Source organism: Lynx rufus, unplaced genomic scaffold (assembly GCF_022079265.1).
Source record: "Lynx rufus isolate CCGP_SWC_20201006 ecotype Redwood Valley unplaced genomic scaffold, mLynRuf1.p SCAF_17, whole genome shotgun sequence".
Classification (NCBI taxonomy): Eukaryota; Metazoa; Chordata; class Mammalia; order Carnivora; family Felidae; genus Lynx; species Lynx rufus.
Genome location: NW_025814831.1, coordinates 25,990,305 through 25,998,561, shown reverse-complemented (window position 1 = coordinate 25,998,561; position 8,257 = coordinate 25,990,305).

Sequence of the window (8,257 nt, the reverse complement as noted above, 5' to 3'; positions counted from 1 at the left end):
TGATTCTCTATCATTAGCAATGAAAAGGACTTTATACAATGTTTGTTTTCTGTGCTCCGGTAATACTTGTTCTTCCCCCAGTCTTAACATTTATCACACTTGATAGATTTTGATGGTTTACTTTACTACAAAGAAGATTGAATCTCTCTCCTCATCTGTGCCTGAACAATGTTGGGCAAGTCCTCAACCCCTCAATGGATATAGACTCTTTATCTGTAAAAGCATAGAGTGGGCCCAGATAATATCAAAGATCTCTTTTAGTGTCAATATCCTTTTATTCTTGGTACTTTATTCTGTTGTTGTTTTTTTTTTAATAGTAAACTCTGTGCAGTATGGGGCTTGAGACCCTGAGATTAAGAGTTGCATATTATATTGACTGAGGCAGGTACCTACTTTTTTCCAGTTTTTAAACTTCTAGATAAAGAGTTTTAGGGGTGCCTGGGTGGCTCAGTTGGTTAAGCATCCAACTTCAGCTCAGGTCATAATCTCACAGTTCATGAGTTCGAACCCCATGTTGGGCTCTGTGCTGACATCTCAGAGCCTGGAGCCTGCTTCGGATTCTGTGTCTCCCTCTCTTTCTGCCCCTCCCTTTCTCATGCTCTCTCTCTCTCTCTCTCTCTCTCTCTCTCTCTCTCTCTCTTAAAAATAAACATTAAACAAAATTTTTTTAGGGGCACCTGGGTGGCTCAGTTGGTTGAGCATCCGATTTTGGCTCAGGGCATTATCTCACGGTTTGTGAGTTCAAGCCACACATCGGGCTCACTATTGTCAGCCTATCAGCACAGAGCCCACTTCAGATCCTCTGTCTCCCTCTCTCTGCCCCTCCCCAGTTTGCACTCTCCTCCCAAAATAAATAAATACTAAAAAAAAAGTCTGACTTCGGCTTAGGTCATTATCTCATTGTTGGTGGGTTCCAGCCCGGCGTCAGGCTCTGTGCTGACAGCTCAGAGCCTGGAGCCAGCATCGGATTCTATGTCTCCCTCTCTCTCTGCCCCTCCCCCTGCTCGCATTCTCTCTCTCTCTCTCTTAAAAATTAAACATTTTTGTGTTAATTTGCCATTCTATGAACTGTTAATACACATAACTTTGATGAATCTGAAAGGCATCATGCTAAGTGAAAGAAGCCAGTCTTAAAAACTTATATATTAAAGTTGGCCCTTGAACAATGCAAGGATTAATTAGAGACATCAACCCTCCATGCAGTCAAAAATCCTTATCTAAATTTGAATCCCTGAAAACCTAACTACTATTACTTAACATAAGATAAAATAACTTAAGGGGCTCCTGGGTTACTCAGCCGGTTAAGCATTCAACTTTTGATTTCAGCTCAGGTCATGATTGCACGGTTTGTGGGTCTGAGTTGCACATCAGGGCTTGGGATTCTGCTTGGGATTCTTTCTCCCTTCTCTCTCTCTGCTCCTCCCCTGCTCTCTCTCTCTCTCTCTCTCTCTCTCAAAATAAATAAAAATAAACTTTAAAAAAGATTAAAAAAAGATAAAGTAACTTAAAACTTACAATATGGTGAACTAGAAAAAAGAAAATGTTATTAAGAAAATCATAAGAGAAGATACACTTACAGTACTGTATTGTATTTTCAAGTCCACGTATAAGTGGACCTTGTGATTTAAACCCATGTTGTTCAAGGGTTAACTGTATAGAATTCCATGCAGTTATTCTTGAAAAGATAAAACTTAAGTGACAGAGAGTGGTTGCCAGGAATTAAGGGTGGGGGACAGATGTGACCCCCACAAGGAAGTTTTTTTGGGTGATGGAATTGTTTTGTATCCTGATTGTGATGGTGGTTACATGCATCTATACATGTGTTAAAATTCATAGGACTGTATACCAAAAAAGTCAGTCTTACTGATTGAGAACTAAAAAAAAAAAAAAAAAAGCCTGGTCTAGCTCTAATGACCCTGTTAGAAAAGAAATGGAAAATGCATTAATTTTCTTCTTTTTTTTTTTAATGTTTATTCACTTTTGAGGGAGAGAGTGAGCAGGGGAGGAGCAGAGAGAGAGGGTGATAGAGAATCTGAAGGGGGCTGTACACTTATAGCAGTGAGCCCAATGCGGGGCTTGAACTCATGAACCGTGAGACCATGACCTGAGCTGAAGTCAGACGCTCAACCTACTGAGCCACCCAGGCTCCCCTGTGTTCATTTTCTATTGTTGTGTAACAAATTATCACAAACTTAGTGACTTAAAACAACACCCTTCGTTAGCTCACATTTCTGTAGTTCAGAAGGCTGGCACAGCATGATTGGGTTCTCTGCCCTGGGTATCATAGGCTGAAATCACAATATTGGCCAGGCTGGATTCTCATCAGGCTGAGGTTCTGTAGGAAAGCCCATTCACAAGTGCATTCTTGTTGTTGGCAAAATTTCGTTTCTTGCGGTTGTAAGATTGAGGTTCCTGTTTTGTTGTGTGCTGTCAGTGGGGCTGACTCTCACTTCCTGCTGGCCACTCTCAGGTCCTTCCCACCATGGACATTTGCTTTCTTTCAGGCCAGCTGGGGCACATCTCTCCAACGTTCTCTTCTGCCGCCAGGTGGAGGAAACTGTCTGCTTTTAAAGGGCTCATTGATTAGGTCAGGCCGATCCAGATAATCTCTTTATTATAAAGTCAACCTAGGGGCACCTGGATGGCTTTAGCTGGTTAAACATCCAACTCTTAATTTCGGCTCAGGTCATGATCTCACTGTTGTGTGTTCCCCTTTAGGCTCTGCATGGACAGTGCGGAGCCTGCTTGGGATTCTCTCTCTCCCTCTCTCTCTCTGCCCCTCTCCCACTGGTTCTCTCTCTCTCTTTTTATCAAAATAAATAAAGCTTTTTTTTAAAAAAAAGTCAGCATTAGAAAAAAAAGTCAACTTTGCCATATAACCACATAATCAGGGGACAGTTGTCTCATATTAACAGCCCCAGAGATTATGCTGGGCATGTACCTAAGGGGTGGGCAGGGAGGAGATCTTGGGATAGATCTTAGAATCTTGTCTGTCACAGCATATAAGCCAAAAGGAAAAAAAAAACCAAAACAACTATTTTGGTAAATGCAGGATTATCGATCACATTGTGTAATGTAACAAGCACAGTAGGAGTCTGAAGATATAAATTCAGGCTATAGCTTCACCAATAAACTGTGTTATCATGGTCTATGTGACATGGACTAGGAGTGAACAGTGTAGAAACAATTCTTGAGGCTTTACGGTGCAAAAGGCATTTTTATTAAAGCATGGAGACAGGACCCGAGGGCAGGAAGAACTGCACTGGGATTGTGAGGAATGATTGATTGTATACTTTTAAGTTGGGGGGGGGGGGGCGAGGGTGAGTAGAGATAAAGGAAATTTCTGATGAGATTTTTATATGTTAAAGAAGACTTACGGGATCCTGGAGGTCTGGCTATAGTCACTGAGCTTGCTTTCTGCCTCTAGCAAAACATTAACATTAAGGCAGTTGTGAGTTCCTTGAGGAATGTCATACTCTGCCTGTCTCAAGAATTTATCAATGGGCTACAAGTAGTAAGGAAATTTAATTTTACCTACATTTCTTTTGCCATTGTTCTCCTTATCAGTCGAGATGCTTCTCTGGGCCCCGATTTTATCAAACTTAATATGCTGATCGTGTTACATGCTGTACATCTATCATGGAGTGTTTAATTGAGGTAGTGCAGGTGAATATGTTTTACTCAACTCTAAAGCACTATGTAAATATATTGGTTATTACTGTTAATATTTTGGTTGACATTGATCTGCTTTAACCTCTGCTCCAGGAATGTATTATTTCTAGAAAGAGTATAAAAGAGCAGCAAATTAGACAAGGTCCCAGAAGCCAAGATCAAGGAGCTTAGATTTAATTCAGCAGGTGATGTGGAGCTGAAGGAGGGCTAAAATAGAGGGCTGGGTCACAGAAACTGGCAGTAAAGACAGTTCTTAAGTCCGAGTGGGTTTCTATGGTGATGAGAGACAAAGGAGGCCACTGAGGACAAGGTTAAAGTAATTAACATGGGAAGTCCGTAAGATACCGACCAAGACCAGGGATGCTGGATTGAAAGAAAGGGGCGGAGAAGTGTTTCTACCATCCACTCTCGTTTCTCACAGAAGCACCTGCGTGTGAAGCATTTCTACCAGTCATGGTCCCTCACTGTCCTTGGGGTATATGCAGAAGAGCAACTGACTTTAATAACAATCTTGGCAAAACATAATTAAGAAGGCAAATCTACTGCACAAATAATATGATATTATACCCCGAGGCCAAGCCCTTTATTCAGTTCTGTGGGTGAGGGGGTTTGTGTTCCTCTGTGCTGGGTCTTCCTGCCACACAGCCCTCCTTACCCAGGTATTAGCAGCTCAAAATGGAGGGCCCCACGTGGGTCAGAATTGGTGCTGCTCCAGTTGGCCAGGACCCATCTGCTCACTCCACTCTTGGTATTCCAGGTAGAGGGGAAAATTCATTCTCAGAGAAGCGAGGACCTAACCTGATTCCTAACTAGCTGTGACTCTAGCCGCAAGTGAGGTGACAGGGTGGAGTGGTTAAACACACAGATTGTGAAGTCAGTGTCCGAAGTGGTTAAACAGACAGATTCCGAAGCTCCTCTCCCGACTCGCTTATTTACTAGCTGTGCATCCTGGGCATGCCACCTTGATGAGGGAGCATGAGGCAGGCTAAGGGACAAAGAACAAGCTAGCACAACCCCCCCTCCCCCGACCCCCAGGTGGAATATGTGTGATATTCCTCAGACACTCCTGGCTACCCGAGAACAAAGGAAAGGGGTTTAAGTGCTTGCCATGGTGAAGTGGGAAACTAAGGCAAATGAAAAATTAAATTCCCTTACTGACTAGAGCCCATTGACAAGTCCTTGAGACCGGCAGAGTGACCTCTCTCTAGGACCTTAGCTGCCTCAAGGATGACATTTTGCTGGGGGCAAAAGAGAACCTTAGCTTAACATTATCCCAAACTCCAGGATCCTGCAAGTCAATTTCTTTTATCTCAACTTCTCAAGATATATGCTGGCAATCATGCTCCAAGCTTATGGCCCCCCATATACACCGGAAGGGTCTCATGACTGAGGTTTTATTAAACGGTAATAAATGGCGTTTTCCTAGCAACGGCTAGCCCCTCAAGGTCCTAGAAACCTTGCTTCCAAAATACCTTAGAGACTTGCTCTATCCCTGATCCCCTCCTAACCTGAAGGTATATAATGAGTTACCTGTCAGGACCCCAGTGCAGCTCTCCTGCCCATGGGTCCTGTCCCCATGCTTTAATAAAATCACCTTTTTACACCAAAGATATCTTTAGAATTCTTTCCTGGCTATTGGCTCCAGACCCCAAGAACCCCCCCATCACCCCAAAACTTCATCAACCTAACTTCTCTCTCAGTTTGCTTACTTATAACTGTTTGCATTTCTGTGATGTTGGTTGTTATTTTTCCTCTCTCATTTGTGATTTTATTTATTTGGGTCCTTTCTCTTTTCTTTTTCATGAGTCCAGCTAGAGGTTTCTCAGTTTTAGTACTTTTTTCAAAATACAGCTCCTGGTTTCATTGATCTGTTCTATTGTTTTTTTTTTAGTTTCTATATCATTGATTTCTGCTCTAATCTTTATGATTTCCTTCTTTCTGCTGGCTTTAGGTTTACTACCAGCATTTTTCACAGAGCGAGAACAAGCAGTCCTAAAATTTGTATGGAACCACAAAAGACCCCAGATAGCCAAGGCAACCTTGAAGAAGAAAAGCAAAGCTGGAGGCATCACAATTCCAGACTTCACGTTATATTACAAAGCTGAAGTAATCAAAACAGTATGGAACTGGCACAAAAATAGACACATAGGTCAATGGAACAGAATCGAAAATCCAGAAATGAACCCTCAGTTACATGGTCAATTAATCTTTGACAAAACAGGAAAGAATATCCAATGGGTAAAAGACAGTCTCTTCAACAAATGGTATTGGGAACACTAGACAGCAACATGAAAAAGAATGAAACTGGACCACTTTCTTACACCATGCACAAAAATAAATTTAAAATATATTAAAGATCTAAACATGAGACTTGAAACCATAAATATCCTAGAAGACAACACAGACAGTAACCTCTTTGACATAGGACCTAGCAGTTTCTTTCCAGATATGTCTCTGTAGGCAAAGGAAACAAAAGCAAGTATGGGGCGGGGCACCTGGGTGGCTCAGCTGGTTAAGCCTCTGACTCTTGGTTTTGGCTCAGTTCATGATCTCCACAATTCTGTCAGTGCAGAGCTCGACGCAGGGCTCAGTCTCATGAACTGTGAGGTCATGTCCTGAGCTGAAATCAAGAGTCGGGACGCTTAACCAACTGAGCTACCCTGGCACCTGCCTCTTAGTTTTGATAATTCATTAGAGGGACACACAGAACTCACTGAAAGATGTTATCCTCATGGCTTATTACAGGAAAAGGATCTAGATTCAGATCAGCTAAGAGAAGAAAGAAATGCATAGGGCAGAATCCAGGAGGATTCCAAATATGAAGCAACCAGCTGTCCTCTCCCCGTGTAGCCAGGACAGCATTGCTCTCCTGGCAGTGATACATGACAATCTTCAGGAATTATTGCCAACCAGGCAAGCTCACCTGAGCCCTGACATCCAAAGTTTTTACTGGGCCTCCATCATGTAGGTGTGACTGATTGCTTATGTGGCTGATCTCAGTCTATAGCCCCTCCAGACATCTACTGATACTGGGTAACCTAGACCCCTACACTAAAGCACATTGCTGGACTTTCTGGCCATCCCCTACCCTGACTATTTGATGTGCCCAGTACCCACCCTAAATTATATTTTTAGACAATCTGGTGACCCAAGACTCCCAGGCAAACAACCATGCTCCTCTTAAGCATGACATTTCAAGAGCTTAGAAATTATTCCCCAGAAGCTGAGGACAAAGGTCAGATCTCTGTGCAAGGTTAAATTCTTGACTATAGAAACCTTGGAAACATTATGTTAAGTGAAAGAAGTCAATCACAAAAGGCCAGATATAATTCCATTCATATAAAATTTCCAGAATAGACAGATGGTAGGGACAGAATGATTAATATTTACTGGGGGGGGGGAGGTGCTCTGGGTGGCTCAGTTGGTAAAGCATGCGACTCTTGATCTTGGGGTCATGAGTGCAAGCCCCAATTTGGGTGTAGAACTTACTTAAAAAAAATTTACCTGGGGCTGGGTTGGGTAGGGGTTGGAGGATGGGAAAGGTGAGTGACTACTAGTGGGTACAAGGGTTTATTTTTGGAGTGTTGAAAAATTATATAGTGCTGATGGTGGCACAGCTTTGTGAATATACTAAAACCCACCAATCTGTGCACTTTAGAAGGTGAATTTTATGGGATGTGAAATATATTGCAATAAAGCTGTAAAAGCAAAGTCAAGTAAAATGCAAAATTAATAAAATGAATAAATAACTGAATAAGAAGTATGACATAGTATCCCTTCATTAATTTTTTCCAAATTAAATTTAGAATTATTTTGACAAGTATTAAAAAAATTTTTTTAATATTTATTTTTGAGAGAGAGAGAAAGAGAGAACGAGTGGGGGAGGGGAAGAGAGAGAGGGAGACACAGAATCTGAAGCAGGCTCCCAGCTCCCAGCTGTCAGCACAGAGCCTGAGCAGGGCTCGAACCCATGAGCCAAGAGATCATGACCTGAGCTGAAGTCAGATGCTCAACCGACTGAGCCACCCAGGTGCCCCGAGTATTTTTTTTTAATGTTTATTGCTTTTTAGAGAGAGAGAGAGAGAGAGCATGCGCACGCAAGCGCGAGCATGAGTGGGGGAGGGGCAGAGAGAGGGGGACGGAGAGGATCCTAAGCTGGCTCTGCGCTGACAGCAGAGAGCCCAATGCAGGGCTGGAACTCACAAATCATGAGATCATGACCCTACCCGAAATCAGACACTCAACCGACTGAACCACCCAGGCGCCCCTATTGAGTACTTTTTGAAAAGCTTTTAGGAACATTGTTATTGAGTTGACCATGAATTAACGTAGATTAGCTGGTTATCTACCTTTACATTTTTATGTTTTAGGAACACTGTTTGGGTTCTGACTTATTAAAATCTTCTTTCATCATTTTCAATAATATTTTGGAGTTTTCTTTATATAGATTGTACCCGTCTGTCAGGATATTGGTTCCCAGGTATTTCATTTCTTTGTTATCATGAGTGCAATCTCTGTTTTTATATTGTTACTAAAGATAACAGTAATTTTTATTAGACAAACTGAAGTTGTTCTGGAATGCAGC